At 51.8% G+C, this 26947-nt stretch overlaps 1 protein-coding gene across 6 annotated transcripts in view; it reads right to left on the reverse strand.

The window, feature by feature from the left end:
* Sema4d (semaphorin 4D) overlaps positions 1–26947 on the reverse strand; it is a 117283-nt gene that overhangs the window by 82101 nt on the left and 8235 nt on the right. For all 6 annotated transcript variants that reach the window (XM_047526284.1, XM_047526286.1, XM_047526287.1 and 3 more), the window contains exon 2: positions 1303–1378. The gene's annotated coding sequence lies outside the window, so the exon portion shown is untranslated. The remainder of the gene's footprint in view (positions 1–1302; positions 1379–26947) is intronic.

The following is a 26947-nucleotide window of genomic DNA, read 5'->3' on the forward strand; positions in this document are numbered from 1 at the left end:
CCACCCCAGTCCAGCAGAGAGGCTCCCTCACCCTGGAGCCCTCCTCTCTTCTGCTCCATCCCAGCAACAGGACACGCCAGAAACAGGACGACCACCCGGGTGGCCCCAAGCGGGAAGCGATGCATTTCTGGGGCCGCCACAGATGCCCACTGACAGCTTCAACTCCAGTTTCAGTGAAAGGCCACCAAGGTGACTGCAGGCGCGAGGCTGAGAATAGAGCCTGGGGCTCCTCGGAGGCTGAGGCCCTGCTGGTGAGGACGTGGGTCCCTTGTACTGCAGCTACCATTCTGCTGTCTCGGGGAGCTGTGATCCTGCATGGGGACATGCCCCAGTGGCTCCAGATGCCCTCAGGGCTGTGAGGACAGAGGAATGGCCCTCACGCACTCCCCAGCCAGCCCAGGCGACACTGACCCCTCCCAGTTCACAGGTGAACAAACTGAAGCACCAGAGGTGAAGGACTGGGCCCAGGTCACACAGCACCTGCAGGTGGGCAAACCACAGCACATCGGGGGTGGCTGACAGGGTCAGAGAGGGCCCCACAAGTGGCTGGGCACCTCGCTTCCTCACACCAAGCCTCGGTGTCCTGTCTGTGCCCGGAAGGCTGGCCGCCTGCCGCACGCCTGTGTGGGGGCCCTTGCACACCAGCACTCTGCACCTCACGCACAGAGACCCCTGCTCTGTCCTCCACCCTGTGCATGGAGGGACAGGAGTGAGGACAAGAGCCCAACAGCCAGAAGCCTCCCAGGCCCCTGGGCCCTCCCCAGACTCCCCTGACCACACTGCAGGGCTGCGAGTTGGGGAGACAGAAGAGAAGCAGGGCCACCAGCTCCTGCACATCCCCAGGGCGGGGAGACACGGCAGCTTCCAAGACCCAGGCCGCTCGCCCAAACATGCTGTCCTCAGGGAACCGCAGGAAGGGTCCCAGGCAGGGCGCAGACTCGCAAGCTGCCCCTCACCCCCCCAGCCCCTTCCCATGCTGCCCGGGAACGTCAGCGCTGACCCCAGGTGCTGGGCTCACCACCCGAAAGAGCCTGCCCCATGTCACCTCACTGGTGGCCCCTCCCCGTCCACATCCAAGCAGAGCCACTGATGTCCTCTGGGGTGCACCCCCAGGCCGTGATCCTCCAGGCAGGAATGCCTGAGCTCGCTGGGGCAGACATCCCTTCTTAGCTCTCCAGTCACCAATGGGGTCAGGCACAGAGGTAGCTGCTGACTGACAGGACGGGACACCATTCAAGGACAAGACCTTCTAACAGCCCATTCTAAAGGGGACTGTCACCCACAGGCAAGTCCCTCACTTACCTAATAACCAGCGTCACAGAACATTTCAGCAAGCGAGACTCGGCTTCTTCCCAGTACTGCCTGGTACTAGTGGAGTCTGAAACAGAGTCAGAAAAGGGGACATTTTAGCGGGACCACCTTTGAACCAGAATCCTTCGCCATACTGACTCTGACAAACTTCATGCTACAAATGCCCCTATGGACTCTGCAAAAGCACTGTCCCCTCACCTGGCCAGGTGAGACCAGAGAGGCACTGGAGTCAACAGAGAGTCAACAGCAGGCACCGAGAAGGAGGTCATCGTCCCCACCTTCCCTGGTTGCCCCATCTCCCCTCCCCTCTGCTGCTAAACAGGAGCCAAAATAGCAAAGATCAGATCATCCCTGAGCTTGGAAGAGTACAGGGAAAGAGCCAGGGTGGTCAAAGGCTCACCCAGAAACACTGCAATCCAAACCAATCACGGTAAAGAAGGACACTGTCGCACAGAGCTTCCGAGCCAGGCCCTCGGAGAATCACATCCTGAAACGGCGGCCGTGCTAGCACGTGGTATTTTGACAATTTTTAAGTTTCAAAAGGAATTATATATTTAAAAACCAAAATCAGAAGAAGAGGAAGTGGCAGAGGAGAAAGGCCAAAGAGAGATAAAAAGAAGAAACAAAAAAACAGAGCAGCATTTGTGGGTTTTTTAAAAATAATCTTAAGGTCGCGGAAGGATGACTTCACCTCACAGGGACGGCAGACGGGAAGCAACTCACAAAAAACACAAAGCGCTCCTGGGTCCCCAAAGCCCCCCACCTAGGGCACAAAACTGCAAATATCAGGGGAGCGGGCTGTTCAACGCCATTTACAAAGAAAGAAGGACAAGTTAAAGCAAGACGGGCGCGTTCATCTTTCAGACGGGCAGTAACGTGGAGGCTGGTCACTCAGGGCCGGCGACGGTGGGGGGGCTCGGAGGACCCCACCGCGGGGGAAGGAGGAGACCGAGGCCACCTCGCCCAGCGCTCAGAGTGCTGCTTCCAGCTGTGTGTCTGCTGTGATCCCAGTGTCCCACCAGAAGTCACGGGTGGAGACCCAGCTGCCACCGTGGAGTAGAGAGCAGAAACTCAAGCCCCAGTTCCATGTTGAGGTGCTGGGAAGAGGCATCCTGGGGACAGTCAGGGTCAGGTGAGGTCCCCAGGGTGGGTCCCCACAACGGCACTGGTGGCTTCACAAGAAGAGCGAGAGCGCCCAGCTGGCACGCCCACTGCCTTGCCCGGTGGCCCCCTCTGCTGCTGGCTGCCCCTGCCTGGTGCCAGCCTCACGGCCTTGGGCTTGGCGGGCCCAGCGCTGAGTCAGCCTCCACTCTTCATAAATACCCAGTTAATGTAACAGAGAGACCCAGACATACCCTACTCAGACACCAAGATGGGTAAAGGACATCCCAGCATCACAGTGAGACGTGGACAGGTCTTCCAAGTCCATCAGCAGCTGCCCAGAGGGGGGCTGCTTGGGTCTGTCCGGTGCCTGGATCCTAGGCAGCTCCTGTGAAGAAGAGCCGCATTCCTGTGTGGGGACGGAACTGCCCACGGCAGAAGGAAGGGGTGGGGGTGGAGGGCCAGCAGGGTCTCCGTGTGCATCTCCATACATTGTCCAGGAGGAGCCAGCACCTGGGGGACGGTCAGGAAGCAGCGACAGGTTTTCACGCTGTGGAGTGGCCTGGGGGTCCGAGGGCAGGGTGGTCACCGTGTGCACACACTCTGTCGGCGACATTTCCACCCTGCACACACCGCAGCAGACGCCTGCCCTGGTCCCCGGCTTAGCAGCCCCCTCTTCTGTCTTGAGGCTGCCGATCAGACATGGAACGCGCAGAGAAGGCCAGCTCGAGGCTGGCCACACAGCTCCCTTCCGAGCCTCTGAGAGAACTCGCCCACCGCACAGGCACCACACACACACAAACCTAGACACCCATGCAGACACACACGTGTACGCGCATCTGCCCGCAAGCCTGGCGCACACACACACACACACACACACACAAGCCCAGTGCACACTCACATAAAACATGCCAGCATGAACACACGTGCACACACACTGTGCGTGGTCCTTCCTACCTCACACACTGACTCTCAGATACAGATTCTGATCGATGGCTGCTTCCTGGGGACCCCCAGAGCCTCTAGTAGGTGGTCATCACAGAGAACTCGCAACAGAACGCAGGACAGGTGAATGAAAAGCCAATCTCTGGGTCAGTGGGAGCCCAGGTCCTGCAGAGCTGCAGGGTGAGCCCAGGAACATGCATGTCTCACAGGCTCCCGGGTGAGGCTGCTGTAGGTCTGGGGTCACACTCTGGGAACCACGGTTCCTGAACAGCACGGGGTTGCCAGGGACAACGTAGGGAGACTTAGGGAGTCAGAACTTAGGGGACAGAGGAGATGGGTGGTTCCATCAGTGTTACCTTGTGCTCCTGGTGTGCACCAGGCTGCAGCAAAGTGGTTCCCTACCAGAAAACTTCATGCTAAGTGACATAAACGAGACTCAGGAATCAGGGGTGAAGGTTTGCTCTCACAGGTCGAAGCTAGAGGGAAGGAAAAAAGGAATACAAAAGGGACATCATGAAAACAGAGGGAGACCAACAGAGCAGAGGAAGGGATGGAGAGGGAGGCAGGGAGGGAGGGGCTGGGAATGACGGCTACCAAGTCATGCTGTGGTCACGTTCGAAGGTACCACGATCGAAGCTGCGTTCACGTGTAATCATAATGCACTAATTAAATGACAACAATAAAATAAACAAAACAAAAATAAATGAAAATAATCACAGGCATGGTGGTGCACACCTGTAATCCCAGAGACTCAGGAGGCTGAGGCAGGAGGATTAAGAACTCAAAGCCAGCCTTAGCAACTTAGCAAGGCCCTAAGCAACTCCTTGACATCCTATCCCTAAACAAAATACACGAATGGGCTGGAAGCATGGCTCAGCAGGTAAGCACCCCTGGGTTCAATCCCTGGTACTGGGGTAAAAATATAAAAGAAAAAACCAAAAATATAATAACAGAAGGAAGACCAGTAGAGTAGAGCAAGGAGGCAGGAGATGGGGCGGGGCGGACAGGAGGTAAAGGGAAGGTAGAGGCAATGGATGGATGCAATTATGTGATGTACATACAGGAATACGGCACAGTCCCCACTATTATGTATAATAGTGACACCAGGAAGATAATTTTATTTATTTATTTATTTATTTTGTATTGTAAACAAATGGGATACATCTTGTTTCTCTGTTTGTACATGAAGTACAGGCATACCATTTGTGTAATCATAAAAATTTACATAGGGTAATGTTGTTTGATTCATTCTGTTATTTTTTCCCTCCCCCCTACCCCTCCCACCCCTCTTTTCCCTCTATACAGTCCTTCCTTCCTCCATTCTTGCCCCCCTCCCTAACCCTAACTCTAACCCTAACACTAACTCTTCCCACCCCCCATTATGTGTCATCATCCGCTTATGAGAGAGATCATTCGTCTTTTGGTTTTTTGAGATTGGCTTATCTCACTTAGCATGATATTCTCCAATTTCATCCATTTGCCTGCAAATGCCATAATTTTATCATTCTTTATGGCTGAACAATATTCCATTGTAGAAGATAATTTTAAAAAGAAACTGTATGGCGCCTCAAACTTCGAGATGATTTTTAACAGCACAAGAGGCACCTTTATTAAGAAGTCAAGGGGGGGCGGGGGGAAGACTAGTTCATTGGATTAGACAAAGGGGGAGGAAGGCAGGGAGGGGGATGGGAATGGAGGACAGTGGCACGAATGGGACATGACCATCCTTTGTTCATATATGAATACGCGACCAGTGAAACTCCACCTCGCGTACAACCGCAGGCACGGGAAGTTATACTCCACGTCTGCACACTATCTCAAAAGACACCCTACTGCCATGTATAACCAGAAAGAACAAATGAAACAGAAGTCATGGATTTGGCTGGGTGGTGTCCTCTACAGTACTGGCAGACTCTCTCAACGTCACCGTTTTATCTTCCATGGAACTGATGGAGAGGAAAGTGCCTAACTGCTCATGGGTCAGAGGTGAGTCGCTGGCTCACTGGTGGTAATGATCAAAACACCCAGTGTTGACTAAGGTCTGGTATCACCTCGACTGACGACACTGGAAACCCACCTAACACGTTTCCGACTGATGAAATACTGCCAATCTGTAAAATGCTTAGATTCCAAACCACAAATGGATGTGTGTCCGATTGTACAACCAAACTAGAGGACACAGAATTACAGCTTTGAATGAGTCGCCTTGTAACATTAAAGGAAAAGAACTGGGCGGGGGGGGGAGCCCCTCCTGACCCCGCTCCAGGATGAAAGGAGAAGGGCATTTCAGGGAGTGAGACGGGCCAAGGCTCCAGGACACCAATGGGGGACGTGCCTCCAGGGCCCATCTTCTGGAGGAGGCAGGTCCTCCGGGACCCTGAAGCCTCTCACTTCGACCACCCACCCCTCTTCTCCCTGTGCTCAGGCTCCTGCCTCTGTCACTTTCCAGGTCGGACACCACCCTGGGAATGGAGGTCAAGGCCCGTCTGGCTGAAGGAGGGAGGCCAGACCAGCAGGGTCCACCGCCGCAACACACCCCGCTCTGTAGAGACTCTGGCTGACACCAGGAAGCCCTCGCTCACCACGTCCTGTGCCCACAGACAGGGAAAGGAAAGAACCCCCGGACTGCGTGAAACAGCTGCCGTGAGGAGGCCCCTCCCCACATGACGGAGGCTTAGGAGGCCCCCATCTGCCTGGGTACAGAGACCCTCCAATTCCTGTTCTGTGACCTCAGTGACCAGTCACACTGCTGTCCCCACAGATCCGTCACAACACACCCCTCAGGACCAAACCTCAGGTTAGCTTCTCGTTCCCGAAGCCCCTCCTGGGAAGGGGCTGGCCCGCTCAACCCCCTGGGGACTTAGCTCGTGCCCCACCCCTGGCCCCTCTGGGCCTGCTCTGCACCCCCCATAAAGCAAGACCCTTCTGGCCTAACGCCTGTGACACTGTGATCTGACACTCAGAGCGCGGACAGTCCCGTCCCCCTCGCAATCACCCTTTCTGAGAAAGCCCCTTCTTACTAAGTCCTGATTTGCTTTTTATTCGAATGGTTCACAGATCACACACGCTGCACACCCACACGACCGCCTGGGACGCACGGTAAAACCTCTGGGGGCCGCATCCCCGGAAACCAGTGTTCACAGGTGTGGGTGAGGTCCCACCCGTCCAGAGTCCCAGGAAAATGTCAGCACTGGGACCCCTGGGGAGCCCCGCACCATGGAGAACACGGACCCTCAAAAGTCGACCTCGGCACACGGGCATTTCCACACGCCCACACGCAGACCCTTCAAGAGGTGGGCCGGTCAGAGGGGTCCCAGGAGCCAGCTCAGCACGACATCCAGCCATGTATGTGGCCACCACTCACCCCGAGGACAAGGACAGAGCCAGGTCACCTGTTCTCCCACGCTCCTTGCCTTGGAAGAGGACTCCAGGGACAGACAGCCTCCACCACTTAACCACACCACCCCGGTGCTCGGGGCTCCCAGGATGCCCCAAATTCTGTTAAAATGACTAACAAGAGAGCGAAAGAAAAGACTCCTTTCGATGGCAACCAGAAAAATGCAGATTTCAACACAACCACCTTCTCCCGCTACAAGAAGAACAGAGAAACAAAGGCAAAGGCTCCAGGGTGGGAGAAGCTCCGAGCCCCTCCCCACCACGCAGGGGCAGAGGAGCCAGCCAGCCCTGGCATGCCACTCAAGGCTGCCTATTCCAAAGCCCAGGAATCCCGGGACTCAAGAGGACCAGGTGGTGGCTGGAGAGACCAGGGAGGAGCGGGAAAGTGCCAGCAGTGAAAGCTGCACTCCCGGGGGGAAGGGGGTGCCGGGAGTGAGGAGCTGGCCTGCCCTGTGACTGAAAGGAACCCAGGCCCTGGGCACGGGGGTAGAGCAGGGCCCTCGGGGTTTTGTGTCTGACTTTCCACAGCGTCCAGGCTGGCCATGGGATTTCCCAGCCCGTGCCAAAGCCACCGGGGGCATGCGTCAATGGACCAGACACTGGCAAGGGGAGGAAAACCTGGAAAACCCCCCACTGAAACCAAACACTATGAGACCGCCCAGATAGGAGCTCACACAGCAGAGGTGTGGATGCATCTCAGAAGTGCCTTCTCCCTCTGCTATTCTGATTCCTCCCAGGCTCCTGGAGTCTAAGAACCCGCAGCATCAGAGGGGCTGCCCAGGTCTTCCCTTCTTCAAGCAAAAGCCCGGCTCTGGGGAGCCGCAGAGCACCAGCCCCTGCAACGCTTGCTTCCGGTGTGCAATGCACACATGGACCTGGACACCCTAGAGCTTACAGACCACGCAAGCACATGTGTAGCCGCCCCTCAGAGTGCCCAGGTGCTCAAGAGGCCACCTGGGACCTAGCAAGGGTCCCAACTGTCCAGAATACATGCAGTGCATCGCCCAGGGGACAGCCAGCCTGTCTGTGCCTTTCGTCCACACGTATGCAGGGACCAAACTCCTCAGAGCACACCAACTGCCCTTTGTCACAGCGATGCACACACAGCACACAGCAACCACCTGGAGGGAGTGCTGTCCACAGCTTGGCTCTGTTCGCACTCCCAGGTGAGGGCCGCCCTCCTCTGCAGGCAGGTCCCAAGTCTTCACATGATCATGCCAAATGGGAACCCAAGGTCAGTTGCTGGAACCTTCCACCAGGATGTCACTCCATTTCCACAGCACTCTCCTTACTACAGAAGCAGCAGGTTCTATATCGCCAGCTCAGAAGGCAGGGGGTTGTGTTACTCTTTCACCAGCAATCAGAGCAGACGCAAAATGTCACCAGCCTCCTGAAAGATGCTGAATTATTCACCTTCAGAGCGCGCAGCCCTAAATGTGAAACTTAACCAGGGTCCCCTCATGGTTAAGGCTGGGAAGCCTCTGTGGGCAGAACTGGCCACTCCTCTCCTGCACGGCTGCAGCCTGCGCATCCCACCTGCCTCGTTGTGGCACATGCACTTGACCCTGGGACCACCCGCTCCTGCCCTCACATCCCGGCTGCCCACCTCCCGACACGACAGAACCGGATGACCCCAACCCCACCAGGATGTCGAGAAAGAGAAAACACACACACACACACACACACACACGCACACTCACACACACGCACGCACACACACAGACATACACCTCTCACACCTGCCAGATGCCCCAGCGCCCCAAGTGCTCATGGCCGATCTGAGCCAGGTGACCTTGGACACACAGACCTCAAGGGTTCTGCCAACGCAGATTCAACCAACCATAGACTGAAAATATTCAGAAAAGAAGAAAAACACCGTGTATTGAACATACACAAACTTTCCCCCTCATTGTTACTCCCTAAACAACCCAGGATAATGAGGACTAATAGCATTTACATTGCACTCGGTATTACAGGTATTCTAGAGATGATTTTTTTTTTTTTTTAAACTCCAGGGGTACTTTACTACTGAACTATATCCCGCCCCAGCCCTTTTGTTATTTTTTATTTTGAGACAGGGCCTCAGTAAGCTCCTGGGAATGGCCTCAAACTTGTGATCCTCCCAAGTCATTGAGATTACAGGCACGCACCACCACGCCTGGCTTAGAGATGGCTTAAGGTATAGGGGAGGGTACACGTAGGTTATATGCAAATATTACATCACATTACATGAGGGATTTGTCATCTGTGGATTCTGGTGGTCACAGGGGGTCCTAGGTCCAATCCCCACGTGCGTGGACACTAAGGGACAAATGTACATTCAAACACAGCTCTCTCACGGAGGAGCTGATTTTAATTTCCCTCCTTGACTGATTTGTACTGAGTAAACCTGGGCACCTTTAAAACTGGGGGGCTGGGATCATAATTAGGAAAGTCATGAGTCCTCCAAACCCTCACATGGATACGACCGAGGAAGGGGCAGGGAGACTGGCATCTCCCAGCCTCACTCCAGGAGAACAGCCCGACTACCAAGAGCCGTGGGAGCTCCAGCTGGTGTCACCTGGAACTTTCCTGCCTAACCAGACTGCGACGCCCAAGGCACACCTGTGCAGTGACACTGGCTGTGCAGCCCACAGGCGACACAACCACCTGCAGGAAGACACAGAAGATCCAGGACAATCACCGCGTCGGGCCGTCACAGCAGCTTGGCATTCCCCGGGTTCACAGTCCCCAAGGATTTCCAAATCCTGTGCATTTGCGAGACCTACTTTTCTTGGATTGCTCATCAATCACTCTCCTATTTTGAAGCCCAGCATGACACAGATTTTTTAATTAAATAAAGCAAAATTAATCTTCCTTGAAGAATTACCAAAAAGCTGTGACCTTTTCCTTCCCATAAGAAGATGCTGCAATATGTCAGTCGGGAAAAAAATCCATAGCTCTGACATTCCAAAAACTATCTACATCCTAAGACAAAAGAAGAGAACACTTCACAGGGACATGCTGTCAATCATCTTCGATCTCACCAAGTGAAAACAAAACGACCTCCGCTTAAGGATCACACTAAGCACGCCACCCAATTCAGCCTCGGGTGTTCAAATAGACCCACTGTGATCTTTACTGAAAACATAAACAAATCTGCACCGTTAACACACCTGGCAAGAGTCACCTCGAACACCATGACCGAGGGCTGGAAACCTCCTCTACCCTCTAGGACCTCAAAGGCTGCAGATCCCTTTCACGCTGGTACAAAGCCAGGCAGATTCTCCCAATGTGTAACTGCTGCTGGGCAGCCACCGGGCCCTCGTGAAGACACCAAAGCCACGCAGGTCACTGAGGTGCCTGTATTAACTTACCAGTCCTGGACACATGTGCTGCCCCAGGACTTCCTATTCTTTCTGTTCTTCCTATTCTTTTCTATTCTTTCTATTCTTCCTGTTCTTTCTATTGAGCCTCATTTGTTTCTGCCCAGGGAGCCCTGTGCAAACCAAGGGGGTTCAGCCTCCTGAGAATTTGGCAGGTGGTGACCACACTAAACCTAAGGTCCCAGGATGTGAAGACATTTCCAATTCCCAATATCAGGAACCAAAGGAATGATCACTACAGAACCCACAGACATCAAAAGTGAACACTATAAACAAGTCTGTGCAAATAAAATCCACAACTTGGAAAGATCACATTTCTCAATAACTATAGATGACCAAAACTCACACTGATAAAACAAACAACCTCAACAATACTATAAACACTAAAGAAATTGAATATGTAGTTAAAAACCCTCAGGGAAAAAAAAAAATCTGAAGTGACCCAGAAGGTTTTATTACAAATTCTATTCAATATGATAAGGAAGAAATAATAGCAAGTATCCAGAATCTCTTCTAGAAAGCAGGAGGGGAAGACACTTCTCCCAGCTTAAATGAATCTAGCATTATATACTGATAGTAAAGTCAAAGACAGTGCAAGAAGATTCTAGAATAACATCCCTCATGAACACAGATGCAAAAATCCTCAATAAAATATTAGCAAGCTGAATTCAATGATCCATAAAAATAACACACCAAAACCAAAAGGAGTATATTCCAGAATGCAAGGCTGGTTCAGTATTCAAAAGTCAATAAATGCAACCTACCATATTAACCCAAAGAGTAAACATAAGCATATCAATTTATATAGAAAAAAATGTGAAAATTCACAATCCATTAGTGATTTTTTTTTTTTTTTGGTGAACCCAGGACCTTATACTTGCAAGGCAAGCACTCTTCCAACTGAGCTATATCCCCAGCCCTCCACTCACGATTAAAAACAAAAATAACTCCCTACAAGCTGAGCACAGTGATACATGCCTGTAATCCCAGCAACACAGGAGGCTGAGACAAGTTCAAGGCCAGCCTTGGCAATTTAGCAAGACCCTGTCTCAAAATAAAAAGGGCTGGATCTCTAGCTCATGGATAAAGCACTCAGAGTTCAATCCCCTACACCATGGGGGTTGGCGGGGAATTCCCAACAAACTGGGAAGCGACAGGGAACTCTCTCAATCCAATAAAGGGCGTTTATGAAAACCCAGAGTTGACATCATTTTCAATGGTGAGCGACTGAATGCTTTCCACTTAAAGTCATGGATAAGGTGAGGACGTCCTCTCTTATGACCTCTCAGTATTGCACTGGAAGCACTGGCCAGTGAAATAAGGCAAGAAATAAAAGAAATAAAAATAAAAGGCACAGAGACTAGAAAGGAAGAAATGAAATGGCGTACCCAGAGAAACATGCTCACCTATGTAGAAAATGCCAAGGAACTTTTTAGTCAAAAAGAAGCTCTTTGGAACTGATGTGACTTTAGCCAAGTCAGAAAGAACAAGGTTAACAACACAAAATTAGATATATGTCTGTGTGTTCTCTAGTAACAACTGGTAAGTTATAAATTGAACTTTATTAAAATTGTTTTCTCTGTGAGAATTTAAAGAATTAAGAGAATTTAAAGACAAGCTATAGACTGGGAGGAAGTATTTGCAAATCACATGCCTGACAAAGAACTTGTATTTAGAATATATTAAGAACTCTCAGAACTCAATAAGAAGAAAATAGCCCAATTAAATTATGAGCAAAAGACTAGGCATGGTGGTGCACGTCTGTAATTCTCGCAACTCAGGAGGTTTAGGCAGGAGGATCACAAGTTTGAGGACATTCTCAACAACTTAGTGATACCCAAAGCATCTTGGTGAAGCCCCATCTCAAAATTAAAAATGAAAGAGGGCTGTAAATGCGGCTCAGTGGTCAAGCACCCCTGAGTTCGATCCCTAGTACCAAAAAAAAAAAAAAAAAAGAGCAAAAGACTTGAATGGATAGTTTACCAGGACATAGAGATGACAAATAGACATTCTACATTATTAGTCATTAGGAAATTCATGTTAAAACCACAAGACACACTGTGCACATAATATATGTTAAATAAAGACAAGTCGTATCAGGCATGGGGAGGATGCAGAGGGTGCAGAGGAGGGACTGGCCACTGTGGAAGGGATTCGGGAAACTTCTCACGAGTCACACGCACATTTACCATACGACCTCGCCACCCCACTCCTAGGTGTTTATCCTAAGCAACTGAAACCACAGGCTTACAGAGAAGCTTGTGCACTAATGTTCACAGCAACTCTTCAAGAACACAACCGAGAACTACTGAGTGATAGACACCACTCGAAGGAACCTCAAGGGCACGTGGTAGCAGAAAGCCAGAGCCAGAGGGCTCCCTGCTGCCTGGCACCGCATGCTCCGCTCTTGGAAAGGAAAGCTGTGCAGGTGGAGGCAGACTGACTGACAGGCCAGCAGCCGTCAGCAGCCAGGCGGCTAGGAGGGATGGGTGAACACACAGCCAGGCGACAGGGACGCATCTTTGGAGGATGGGATTTTTCGGTGTCCTGACTGCAGCGGGGGGTATACAGATCCACACCTGTGTCAAGACCCTAGAAATGCCTGCCAAAATAATCCCTTATGGATCATTAATTTTATAAAATCAAAGGAAAAGAAGGCAGAAAGTAAATGACAGCATCAATTCAACTGAAATGTCTTTTACATGCCCTTATTTTCGGTGCCATGTATGTCACCAGAAAGGAGCAGATGTGATCCCCTTTGGGTAAATTTCACCTGGGATGAAAGGCATCATAACAGAATCTTACATTAAAACTGGTGTATTTTCTTTTTATAAAGACATATCTACCAATGTTTTTCCTTTAAAGAATAAAATTACCTGTTATGTGATTTCATTCACACATGACATGCACAAAAGGGAAAAATACTTTTCAGTATATTTAACTACTTAACTCAGTACATGCACATACATTTACCAAAAGTCAAGTCTTAATTTTATTTGATATATTCAGAAATAACAAGGAGTCACTTCTTAATCTGTCTACCTGTCTAACCAAAGCCAGGTTCCTTTACCAAAAGGCCTTTTATCTGGATTGAATACACCTGACTAATTAATAAAAATTAAATTGGGTCGTCTTGTATCTGCACTTACAAATAGGGACGTGATTCAATCAAAACCTGACGATGCCTGCACTGGGAAGGCGGGAGGAGAATACGCCCCACTGGCTGCACCCCACTGGCTGCTCCTCGGGAGTTCCCTGAGAAACGGGCGCTATTCCCACTTGTACCTCTGCATCCAGATGCGATCGTATTTTGGAAAAGTAAGTTCAAATTAACATTTGACGATTAAAAAAGAAAAAAAAAAAAAAAGAACTTTTGCTTTTAGCCAGTCACAAAAGGATAAATACTATTTGGTTCCAGGTATATGGAATACAGTCCAAATTAGGAGATGGAGAGTGGGAGGGTGGGAGCCAGGCAGGAGAGGACAACGGGAGGTGTTCAATGGGAGCGGAGCTTCAGTCTGGGCAGATGGGGAAGCTCAGGGCTGCAGTGTGAACACACTTAGCACAACTGAACCCTACTCTAAAGCACAATTAAGGCGGTGCATTTTGTTATGCATATTTTGCCACAGTAAGAACACAACCTTAATTCTTCATCAGAAAAGTAGATTTACAAAATTGTTTGTATATAAAATAAAACAGTTCAAAATGCAAAAAGCTAAAATCCCTTTCTGTCACCCTCTCTAGATAACTGAGACCAGTGGTTTAGGGACACTGTTCCACACTTTATCTCTGCATGTTGTGCTCCTGGCTCAGGTTACACACTGGATAGGGGCTTCCAATGCTGTGATCACACAGGAAACAGAAACCTCCAATTTGTCCAATCCTTTTGTTTTTAAAAGAATAATGCTTTTTCCTTTCCACAGAGACAGAAGCAACCAAAAAGTAATAAAAATATACCCCAGACCTGAACAAGCAGCTAGAATTTTTAGCCATACAGTAGTCTCCCCTTATCTGAAGCTTTGCTTTTTGTGCTTTGTCAACCATGGCCCAAAAATTTTAATAGAAAATTCCAGAGGTAAATAACTCCTAAGTTTCAAAATTATGAACCATTTTTCATGGCATGATGAAACCTCACACCATCCTTTCCTGTCCCCTCCCAGGGTATGAATCATTTCTTTGCCAGTGTATCCACACTGTATATGCTACCAACCCGTTAGTCACTTAGTAGTCATTGTGGCTATCAGACTGTCTCCATATCATGGTGCTTCTGTTCAACTAGCCCTTATTTTATCTAATAATGATCTCAAAGCACAAGAGTAGTGATACCAGCAATTCTCATGCCTAAGAGAAATTGTTCAAGTGCTTCCTTTAAAAAGGTTAAAGTATGTGTATAAAATTAAACCTAAGGAAAGGAAAAAGATCACATGCAGAGATTTCTAAAACGTACAAAGCTATATTTTCAGAGAGAAACATCACCTTCACATAACTCTGATTACAGTGCATTGTTATAACTGGTCTGTTATCATTAGTTATTGTTATTAATATCTTACCATGCCTAATTTACAAATTAAACTTTATCACAGGTATGTATAAAACAATGTGAGTAGGGCTGGGTCCTAGCCATGGTTCCAAGCACCCACTGGGGGACCTTCAAGTACCTCCTGTGCAGATAAAGGGAGACCACTGTACCACATCTGCGCAGACCAGAACCTTCAAAAGGAAATCAGTGCAGACAACGGACCACCAGAAAGACTCCAGGCCAACCATTCAGTTACAGAAGCTGGGACACTTTTCCTCAGGTTTTCCCTAGAGATCACCCAGAGAAATGGGGTGCTCCCCAGGGAAGTGGGGCTTCCCTGCACTTTCAGTGGTTATTTCGGATCCCAAAGGGGCCTGAAGGGTAGGGTCCCTTCCCCAGCACAGGGGAGCTCTGCACATACATAGGCACCAGGTTCCTTCCCACCCCTGGTTCCCAAGGCACCTCACTCCAAAGATGTTCAAGCGCAAACTGCAGATTCTAGACACCTGGCCCCAGTAAACACTGAGGATAAACAGCCTGACTCACTCCCCACTCTGTGTGACCCAGGCAGTCAGCAGTGATTAACCTCCACTTAAACTCCATGTCTGAGGCTGAGGCTAAGAAACCACTAGCATTTTAATCCAAATAAGACAAATAAACATAAACCGATCCTTGCGTCTGTCTCTAAGTTCCTCCTTTCCAGCCATCTCTCTTTGTATACACAGATGCAAGAACCCAGTAAATAATCTAGGTGGATTGCACTTCAAGTGATTTCTCTTCCTTTCTCTACGGTCAGAAGCTCTGAGTTATCTGTGGGACCTGTGGATTCAGAACCTGTGGATTATTAACTTTTCAACGGGGACACTTGATTACCTTTCCAGGTTTTACAATTTCCAGATCATGCTGGCCGAGGACAAGGGCTCAATCATGCCTCACTGTCCAGCTTGACCTACCAGGCGTCTTCTGACCTTCAAAGAGGAGAAGAAAGCCAGGCGGACCATCGCCTCACCCACATGTCCCCCTGGCCAAGACTTTCTGCAGTAAAAGGTCAGGTTAAGGTCAGAGCTGAAGATCCTAGGTTTAAGTGACAGCTGTCCTGCCTTGGAAAGTACCAGAAAGCACTTCCAAGAACAGCAGCCCTCGCATCAGGACCTTGAGGGAGAGGAGCTGCAGGCCTGCCAAAAATGGCCACGCAGACTGAAGTGTCACTGGGCACACACCCTGGGGAAGCTCTCGGGGCCAGGTGCACGGTATACCCAAAGGCCTTGCCAGCACTGCAGGAAGAACCTGCAGACGGACGACAGGCCAGTCACAAACCCCGGCATGTCCCAGCTACCTGGAAAGACCTGGTTTTCTGAGAAACAATGAGACGGAGGCTTGGCAGGAAGTCCCCGAGGCTAGTGAGTGGGTGACGCTGAGGGCTGTGCTCCCACACGCCCGAGGACAAGGACAGGCCTCTGGGGCCCCAAGGCCCTCAGGCCATCAACCCTCGGAGCCTCAGACAGGACAGGACGTGGACCACACACTGACCCACTGCCAGTTGGTGCGCAAGAGCCTGCTCCTCGGCCCACCTGCACAGGTGACAGCCCTGGCATGGGGCCCGAGACACCCACCCCACCACACGGCTAGCAACACCGAGTCCCAGCCTGTGAGCAGCTCCGCCCTCACTCGCTCATCCACTGTCCGTTCACCTCCAGGGTCGAGCTGACGGAGGAGGAGGAAGCCTTCCATCCCACCGGTCCTGGGGCCTCCCACAGCCTCTCTGCTCTGCTCTGCTGGTCCTCGGGCAGCTCCTGTCCAGATCTTCGCTGACGTTGGATGGTCCCAGAATGCCAGGCTATGCTTCTTCTGTCTCAGGGATAATTTATTGTCAATTAACAGTCTGACATAGACGTCTGATAAGAGCGCAGCCGGCAGACGGAGGCCAACTCGGCAGTCCACAGAGGGGAGGGAAATGACAAGACCACCACCTGCATGCATATATTCCCAGAAGAAGGACCCATCAGGGAGGCAGGGCCCCAGGCCTTCTGCGTGGCTCAGCACCGCCACCCCAGCAGGAAGCCGAGGCCAAACGGGGCGGGGGAGGACACCAGGAATCACTCCGGAGGTGCCTACAGAGTTTATCCCTTGTGCCTAAATATGGGAGCAAAGTGACCGGCATGAAACAGCAGACCCAGTTAAGGAAAAGGTCAGCCGGGGTGTGAGGCCCCACTTCCAGCAGGCCCCGGAGGGGTTCTCAGCCGCCACCAGAATGCAAGAAACACCAGCCTTCGCCAACGGCGATGCCATTCGGATCGCCGTGGGGAGGAATTACAAGCCCTGCCTGCTCGGGGACACATTTCCACCAGTGGGCACGTCCCTGTTCTTCAACGCCCCGGGAGGCGCCCGTGCATCTCTCTGAAACACATCTGGTCATGCGGTCCAGGCACTTGGGAGGGTGGACCAGCGTGAGGATTAATGTTCGCGTCCGCCTGGCTGGGCCATGGTGCCTACACGTTTGGTCAAACATCATTCTTGATAATTTTAGGAGGCATTTGTCTAATGAGACGAATATTTTAAGTTGAGACAAAAAACAAAGCCTATGACCCTCCACCACGTAGGAGGGCCACATCTGATCAGTTGAAGGCCTACAAAAAGAATAAAGGCTGGCCTCCCTCAGGGAGGAGGGAATTCTGCCTCCAGGGACGCTGCAGCTCTTCTATGGTTCTCCTACCTGCTGCCCAGCCTGGACCTGTAGCCCCACAATCCCGTGAGCCAGCTCCTTACAATCGATCTCGTCTCTGTAGCACATTCCCTGCTGGCTCCTCATCTGGTGGACTCTGACTAATAAAGTCAATCCATGACCCGACGAAGGCGCCAACCCTGGCTTCCAGAGGCCCCAGTCCTGTGCCCTCCTCTTCATGGCAGAACCTGACCACACAGGGACGTCCCAGGGAACGGTGAGCACAGGGAGCCCCACGGAAGGCTGTGTCCACAAACGATCTGGGCACACGTGTAGCATGTGGCGGGGACACTCAGCCGATGTCACCGGAGTCCGAGGAGCTGACTCCCAGAGAAACCACACGTGGTCTGTGACACCGTGTTATCTCTCCCCCTCCCCCGCCCTGTCGTCGTTCTAGACAAGCTAGGGGCACAAGCAGGAGCAAGGGTGGCTTTTAATCTTTTGGCTGAAAATACAATTCAGACTTCTGGAAAATAAAAGAGCTGCCGCCTGATGAGCAGCACCTTTTGAGTCCAGGAAAACCTTCCAGAACGCCGACTTCCAGCTGGTTGTGCACTGTGGACCGGACTGCGCATGCAGGGGCTCGCACGTGCACACCCACAAGAACACAGTCACGTGTGAACACGCATGCACACACGTGCATGCCAGTTCTGCCACTGACACCAGTTTCTGTTTTTCAGACTATTCACAGGGGCCATTATTATATGTCCCTTGGGCAGGTGGCCAGAAGCTGACCATGCCTGAACAAAAGCAATACACACCAAGAAAAATGGTCGGGGTGTGGCCAACTGGGGACACCTCCAGGGGCTGGAGGGTTGGGGTGCAGGTGCTCCCGGGACCAGGCACAGCTTCCTGCACAGTACAGAACCATGACCCAGTGGTAAGCGACTAAGTAAGCTGCAAACCCCACACCCCGTAACCACTGCTCTGTGTGTGCAAGCCTGTCGGAGTGTGCACAGCTGCATCTCTGAAATGGCGCATGCACGCGTGCACACACATGCACACACACAACCCCAGAAAGGCCCGCCGTCAATGGCACTGACCCAGCACGAGGAGGAAGCTCTTTGCTTTCTTTCTCCATTTTCTAAACAATAAAAATGCCATTAAAATAAAGAAAAAGTGAGTCAGCACATCTCACTTCCTGTCCCACTGAAGATTCAACATGCACTTTTGTAGAGACATGACTGAGAGGCGCGGCCCCAGCCCCCCCACCGCATGGAGAAAAACTGACATGCAGCAGCAGAGAGAAGACTCCTTTCCTGTTTCCCCTCTGAGTCAACGGGCAGCAGTTTCCACGGCTCCCACCGGAGCAAAGAGCATCCACAGTTTCCATTTTCCGGCTGATAAAGCCTGGCCGAGATACCTCCCAGGGAAGGGGCCCGCCTGCCAGCCAGTGTCCCCACCCCCAGGGCCAGCAGTCTGGGCCCAGCTCCAGGGAGGGTTTCCACTGTCTTCTCCTGGGCTGGAGGGAACTGAGGGACAGGACCACAGGCTGTGGCTGCGACCTCACGTACAAAAAGGGTCTTCTGCCGACGTGCTCTGGCAAAGGACCTCGAAACAGACTATCCTGGAGGGCCTTGAACCAATGGCAAGTGTCCCAGAAGAGACACCCAGGATGGAGGAGACAGAGGAGTCGGCCTTGGGATGGGACAGAGACTGCTGTGACGCTGTCGCAAGCTGAGGGAGGCCTGGGGCCCCCAGGAGCTGGAAGAGCCAGGAGAGATGTCCCTTGGCCTCTCTGGGAACCACAGCCCTGCTGATACCTTGGCTTGAACTTCTGTCCTCCAGAACTGGGGACATTGGTGTCCCTCTCCAGCCCCCAGGGTGGTGCTGCACCCTTCTCTCACTGGGAAGGCAACATCCTGCCTGCTGTCCTGCCGGCAGCCTTACAGCAGCCATGGAGGCCCGGGTCCCACCTGCACACCCCACACCACGTGCTCTAGAAGTGGAGGATGGCAGCCAACTGAAGGTCACCAAGTGGCAGGACAGGAGAGTGAAGCACGGGAACACCAGGGCAGAGAGACTGCCACCCGCCTCCCTGGGCTGGGGGAGGTGGGCAAGGTGCAGAGTGTGGCTGAGGGAAGTCTGAGCGCCCGAGGAGAGGTGGGGCCCTCAGGCAGCGGAGCAAGTTCAGAGGCCTGCGCGGAGGCAGAAGGCTGAGAGCGGGCAGGGGACAGGGCCACCTGTGAGCTCTGAGACCAGGGCTGTGAGCACCACCACCCAGAGGCAAGGGGCCACCCCGGAAGCACAGTCATAAACCCTTGAGAGCCCTGCTGTCCCTAAGGATGGAGGACTGAAACCACCTGTTTGCAGAAATACCCAGAAGCCTCATTCATAATGGTCCCAAACTGGAATCCAAACAGGCAGCATGTGTATGCCTGTGTGTGTATGTGTGTGTGTGTGTGTGTGTGTGTGTGTGTGTGTGTATACATGTGTGCATCGCATATAAACGTGCACAGCTGTGGCACACCCACACGATGGGACACAGGTCAGCCTCCCTTGCTCAAATCGCTTGTGTTTTAGTCAGTTGTTTCACTGCTGTGACCGAAAGGCCCAACCAGCACAACTGTAGAGGAGGAAAAGTTTAGTTGAGGGCTCACCGTTTCAGAGGCCCTAGTCCATAGAAGGCCGGCTCCATTCCTCTAGGCTCCAAGTGAGGCAGGACATCATGGCGGAAGAGTGTGGCAGAGGGAGGCAGCTCACAGGGTGATCAGGAAGCAGAGAGAGACCCCACCCTCCAGATACAAAATATGTACCCCATGGCCACACCCCCAATGAGCCACTTCCTCCAGCCACACCCACCTGCCTCCAGTTACCACTCAGTCAATCCCATCAGGGATTATTTCACTCATTAAGTAAAGAGCAAGGCCCAACTGTTTCTCCTCCAAACCTTCTTGTATTGTCTCACACGTGAGCTTCTGGGGGACACTTCACATCCAAACCATAACAGTTTGGGACCAGAAGGGCTTCACATTTCTTTTTTTTTTTTTTCTTTCTTTCAATTTTGGAGTACCTGCACATGCCTAATGAGATATCTTGGGGACGAGACCCAAGTCCGAACACGAAATCCATCTGTTTCATATACACCCTACACATGTGGCCTGAAGGTAACTTTGGACAATATCTCAAGTAATCTTGAGCATGAAAGTTTCGTGCTGTGGAATTTTCCAGTTGTGGAAATAGGCTGGCACTCAAGATGTTTCAGATTTTGGAGCATTTCGGACTTTTGGATTCGGGATGGTCAACCTGTACCAGGTAGTAGCAGAGCAAGATAAAGCCCTCTGTGAGTTGAATGTGAGTCACACTCAGATGCCAAGTGGCACGTGAAGATGTGGCAGAATCTGACGTGCACAGAGTGGAACCAGTCACAGTCAACACTGCTGAGATCGGATGGAGGGCTGGTGGCTGGCAACGAGGGGCAGGGGATAGCAGTGTGTGCCCTCACGCTGGACACCCCACACTAGCCTCTCAGTAGGAAGAGCCCTTGGGCACTGAGACCAGATGCACTCCGGGGGGATTCTGCAGGCCTCTCGGTGTAAGGGAAAGGAGTCAGAAGATGAAAAGGCGGATGTGAAATGATGCAGGAGGGTTTCCAGGCCACCCTGCAGTCTCAGGGTCATGACCTCCCCTGGACCCCAAGCCGGGACAGGAAGTTAGAGAGGCCTCTGAGCTCAAGGTGACCCACTGCAAAGCTCTGGCAACCCACAGGAAGAGCGGCAGACTCAGGCCACTGGAGGAGTAGGCAGCAAGAAGCCACGTGGCCTCTCTCAGGTCAGGGACCCCAGGTCCTGCAAGCTCAGGACAGCCACAGCACCCACTGGACACCACTGCCTCCTGGCTGTCCCCGATTTCTGCTGCTCTCCTGGGATGTGTACGCAGAGCATGTGCACCTCAGAGAGGCAGGGGAGTGGCCACACTGGAATCGCCCTACGCAGCGGAAGACAACGGCAAGGCCAAAATCTTGGACCCCCGAAATTTGCCTTTGATGTCAACTCTGACCAGACTGGTACTCTAAAGCATCAAAATCCAAAGACAAGGAGGCCACATGTGTAAGGCATTATCCGCAGCATCAAGAGTCCGGCTCCAGGGGGATGCGCCCACGCCACTCACCCCACCAAGCCTGCAAAAATCACTTGGCGGGAAACATCTTCTATGTAGCAGGAGCCACGCTCTGCTTCCTGGAGCAACAAAGAGGTCCCCTGCCCAGCAGGTCAGAGAGGGTGACACCAGCAAGAATGGACTCACAGCCAGGAGAGTGGTAAATGCAGCTGTGTCTGGGAGAGCGTCTCTCCATCTGCACCAACCACAAAAGTGCTGGGAAACGCGTCCGCACAGTCCTGACACAGAACCTCTGGGCAGAAGCCTCCGAATGACATCGGCGTTTATTTTCTGAGAATGCTGACGCGGGCTCCTCCAGGTCCCCTCTCTGCAGAGAAGAGGCGGGAGAGCGTGTTTGGATTCTCTGTTCTTCCTTTCTGCAGCGAGATGTCTAAGCAGAGACTTCCATCTTCTCTGCAGAAATGAATGTGCTCATTATTCATGACGGTTTCTTCCAGCTGAAATAAGCCCATGCCCCGGTTCGTGGAATCGCCGAGCAGGTACTGATAAATAAATGGGGGTCTGTAACTCCCCAAAGGCTTTTTCCCTTCCATGACTGGAATCTATTTTAAACATCACATTCTCTCCACCTCCCTGGTTTTACTGAGCTGGCAAAAATCACATCTTGCTGGACAGAGCTGTGGACGGTGGGACCCATCCAGAGAGACCCGTCCTCACCGACATCACAGGAGGTGGCCGCTGCTCACACGGGCAGCCAGAGGAAGCTGAGTCCTCTGGCTTCACAAGAGTTCACGCTTGCAACCTGAGCCACGGCTGCCCGGGTTTTCAAACACACCAGATATCCAATTCCGCCTGCTCAAGGGCTTTGCTCTGACCCAGTTTCCTGCCCCGCTGTGCTGGGTGTGCAGTCCAAACCCGGCCCCACAGCAGGCAGCACGCAGCTCAGGAACCCCAGGAGGAGGGGAGTGGGGGGAAGCCGGGGGAGGGAGCCATGGTGAAGTCAGTCCCCACGCACATGGCACAAGGCACAGCTCCCGCATGCTGACCCCACAGCAGAATTTTAAAGTGTCCACGCAGCCGCTCGGGGCCAGGCACCACCTAGGGCTCAGTGTTTTTCAACTGGGGGTGCAAACAGTTTTTTTCCTGTATAGATAAGGGTGACTGTTACCAACAAATCTTTGCTGTAGTGGTGTGTGTGGGCGAGCGTGCCAACGTGAGTGCACCCGAGTGTGCATGTGCCAAGATGCTGTGGGTCACTGTCAGGCCCGAGAGCCGCCAGCCTAGACACCTACACAGCCAGGCTTCCTGGCTGTCACAAAGTTTTTGCATTCTAATAAAAACGTCTGGGCAACACTCTGCATGCACTGGAACCTCTCTGAGGCTCAGCTCCGTGACACTTCATGTGTGTCCGAAAACAAACTCTGCCAAGAAGGGATATGACAGGAGTCACGGCACCTCGAAGTCCCCACCCCCAGGAGGCACCGGCCGACCCCACTTACCCAGGGGCTTCTGGTCAACCCCAGGCCCGTCCCTAACAGGCCCTGCAGGACACTGGGGCGGGGAGGGGACTTCCCACGGCACACGCCAAGCCCACCTCCTCTCGTGGCACCAGGCCCGCACACTCCTGCCCTCGCCGTGTGTGGGAGGGCAGGTGCCGCTGGCACGCTCCTCACAACGTGCCCTTTAAAGCAGAGTGCTGGCAGATGTCACCCACTCTGCCAACAAGGCTCGTCCGTGTGACAAGTCTGGCAGGCGTGCCAGGACTCCCAGGACGTGTGATGTGAGTGTGAGTGTGTGTGTCTGTGTGTGTGTGCGTGCTGTGGTGCGTTCTGTTCTGTGGTGTGTTCTGTGTGCGTATGCGTGCCTGCGTGTGCCTGCGTGCATGCTGGGTGTGCATGGCGTGTAGTATGCGTGTAATAGGCGTGTCCGAGTGGTACTGGGCATGTGTGCTGCAGTGTGTGTGAAGGGGGTGTGTGTACCTGGGTGCTGTATATGCACAGTGAGTGCAGAGTGCACGTGGTCTGTGCGTGCAGTACACGTACGCATGAACACGGCATGTGCTGTGTGTTTCCGTGTAGCATGTACGTGCTCTGTGAATGGGGTGGTCTATGAACGTGTGCTGTGTGTGGCTTGGGGCACGGGGCAGGGGGCGTTTGTGTTTGGTACCAATGTCTGCAGTGTGGTGTGGGCGGGGGTGTGAGGCGTGCGGATGGATACTGGTGTGTGCTGTGGTGTGTATGTGTATGTGGTGTGGTAAACGTGTGTGTGCATGTGTGTGTGTGTGTGTGTGCAGGGGCGGTGGTGACCTGTGGGCACCATGGGATGTGTATGCTGTGTGACTCGCGTCTGCTGTGTGTGTGTGACAGAGACCTGGAGGCACGCCTATCCGCCTCTTCCTTTGGTGTCTCCCTTCTGATTTCCACAACGAGTGTTCCTGCAGAAAATCTGAGATCCAAGATCTCATCCTGCAGGCGAGACCCAAGAAGCAAGCGGGAGCCCTCCAGGGCCACACCTCTGACCTGCCGGGGTCAGCACAGAGCCCCAGCAGCGGGCCTCACTACTGCTGCTCCATGGACTGGTCAACCGATGTGTCCTGCCGGTTCCCATCCCATGAAGCACACCTGCCACCAGCGTTTTCAAAGACTGACGAATATCGCGGTACCACCTCCTACCTAACCGTCTCGCAGTCGCTATCTGCAATTTCCATCTACAAACACTGAATACTCTTTTCAATAACTGCTTCTTGGCTTCCATGATTGTTTAGGATAAGCTAAATTCGCCTTCATTCACATTTCAATGCCAAAGGGCGCTGCATGCTTAAAACCTCTGTGATGCCCTGACCCGCATCACCACCAGGTATGCGCCGCGCATGCCACACATGGACAGCATGGCTCAGTGCAGGGCTTCACATCATATATCCAAGTCGCCACTGAGAAGCACCAGCACCACTCTGAACACGGACCTCATGGCTTCCGTGTCTGCCCAGACGCCTGGGCAAGGAGGCCGAGGAAGAAGCCGGCCTCGGGGGCCACGATCTGCACGGCTCCCCCCACGTGACATTCTGGAAAAGCCTCTACAGCCAGAAAATGAGCCCGGCTTGCCAGGACTGGAGGAAAAGAGCTACGCCAAAGAGGCCCACGGACACTTTCTGAATTATAGGACGACCCCCATCTTGAGGGGGTCCCCGATTCTTACCGCGTCAAAGCTCACAGGATGGGCGGGAGCGGCACCTGCAGACCCAGCTGCACAGGAGGCCGCCGGGGCCGTGAGACCCAAATAAAAGGGGCCACGCAAATAAAAGGGGCGGCGGATGCAGCTCAGGTAGATGCCCTGGGTTCCATCCCTAGTACTGAAGAGGAAAAATCAATGGGATTCACCCTACTTACAGACAAAACAAGCCAAACCACATAATCATTTCAGTAAACCAGAAAAAGCGAAGGATCAAGCTCGACATCTCTCCACCATAAAAATTCTCAGCAAATAAAAACTTCCTCCACCTCATAAAAAGCTTCTAAGTAAAATATTCATTTAATACCACACTTGACAAAAATAAATAAATGAATGAATAAATTCTTTCTGCCCAAGGTGGGGAGCAGGGAGGGATGTCCACTTTCACCACTTTTGTTAAACCCTGTTCTGAAGTTCCAGACAATCAAGGAGAAGAAAGGGAAGGAAAAGGCATTCCCACTGGAAGGAAAGGAGGAAAGGGAACTCTCAGCATCACGGTCAGGGTCACAAGTGGAAAATCTTATGGGATACAGAAAAGCTACGCAAGCGGATTTGGAAAGGCCAGAGGATCAACGATAACTGGATTTCTACACACCAGCGATGAACACATGGAAAAACTCTTTTAAAAATCCATTTAAAATAACATTCAAAAATTAAGAAGCACTTACAAGACCTGTATAGTTGTCGACCATAAAACTATGCTAAGAGAAATTACGGAAGACTCCCAGTGGCTTTGGAGGCTGAGGCAGGAGGATCACGAGTTCAAAGCCAGCCTCAGCAAAAGTGAGGTGCTAAGCAACCAGGGAGACCCAGTGTCTAAACAAAATACAAAAAATAAGAGGGTTGCGGGGGCTGGGGAGATAGCTCAGTTGGTAGAGTGCTTGCCTTGCAAGTACAAGGCCCTGGGTTCAATCCCCAGCACTGGGGAAAAAAAAAAAAGGGGGGGGGGTTGGAGATGTGGTTCAGTGGTCAAGTGACCCTGGGTTCAATCCCCGGTATCTCCCCCTCCAAAAAAATAATTACAGAAGATAAAAATACGACATAAATGCAGTGATCAATGGTCAAGAAACTCGTACTGCAACCGTGTCGATTTTTCTCCGAATGAACTTGAGGCGTTAATGTGATTCCAGTCAAAATCCAAGCAGGCCTTCTGTAAGAAACTGACCAACGTTTTACATCTAGAGGGAAATGGGAAGGATCTGGAATTGACAATACGATTTTGCAAAAGAATTGAAACTGTCCTATGACCTAACTCAGAGCGTCCTTACAAAGGAATAGTCCTGAGAGGACATGGTCCCCAGCCCCATGGGGAATGAGCCACAAAGAACAGGACAGAATCCAGAAACCAAGTCATACAGATCGCGACAATTACTCTTCAAGAGGATGCCAGGATACTTCAATGCAGACAGAACGGGTTTATTCTAACAAACGGTACTGGAACAACTGGATACTCATGTGCAAAACAATGGATCTCCGTCCTCACCTCCTCGTTAAAAAGTAATCTGAAATGGACAATAGATTCAAACACACAAGCTAAAAGTACAACATTCTCAGAGAGAAACACAGGCGAAAATTTTGATGACAAGGGAAGGGGTTAGGGAAAGATTTCTTAAACAGGAAACGAAACACGTGAACCCTTAAAACGACTGGACTTTCATCAAGACGTAAAGAACTGCCCTTCCAAAGATGGCATTAAGGAAACAGAAGGGCAAGACACAGATCAACAGAAAATATTTGAAATACAAGTATCTGACAAAGGATCTGAATCCAGAACAGGTAAAGAACTCTTGCAACTCAAATATGGACAAATGATCCCACTAAGAAGAGTGCAATAGGTCCGACCAGAGACTTCCCCGAAGAATACTCCCAGCTAATAAGCTCAGGAGAAAATGCACAACTCAAATGTCAGAGGGCAAGCACTATGTCAATCCCACCAGAACAGACGATGAAAAGACGGACAGCAGCAAGTGCTGGCAAGGACGTGAAACCAGAACCAGCTGCGGCTCTCAGGCTGGAAGCAGAGGGAACGCAGGACGGACTCTCTGGGGAGCGTGCCAGCTTCTCACAGAGCAAACCGGGCACTCGCCACAAGATCCTGCAGCCCGACTCCCAGGCAGCCCGACTCCCAGGTAGTTCCCAAGGGACATGGAAACGAAGAGATGCATCAACTTGTGCCTGCGAATGCTCATGGCATTTTTTACTGTGGTAAAATGCACATGAAATTTAACATTTCAAAGCATGCAATTCAGTGGCATCCACAATGTTCTGCAACCACCACCATCAACGGCTCCAAAACACTTT

Source organism: Sciurus carolinensis, chromosome 15 (genome assembly GCF_902686445.1).
Source record: "Sciurus carolinensis chromosome 15, mSciCar1.2, whole genome shotgun sequence".
NCBI lineage: Eukaryota > Metazoa > Chordata > Mammalia > Rodentia > Sciuridae > Sciurus > Sciurus carolinensis.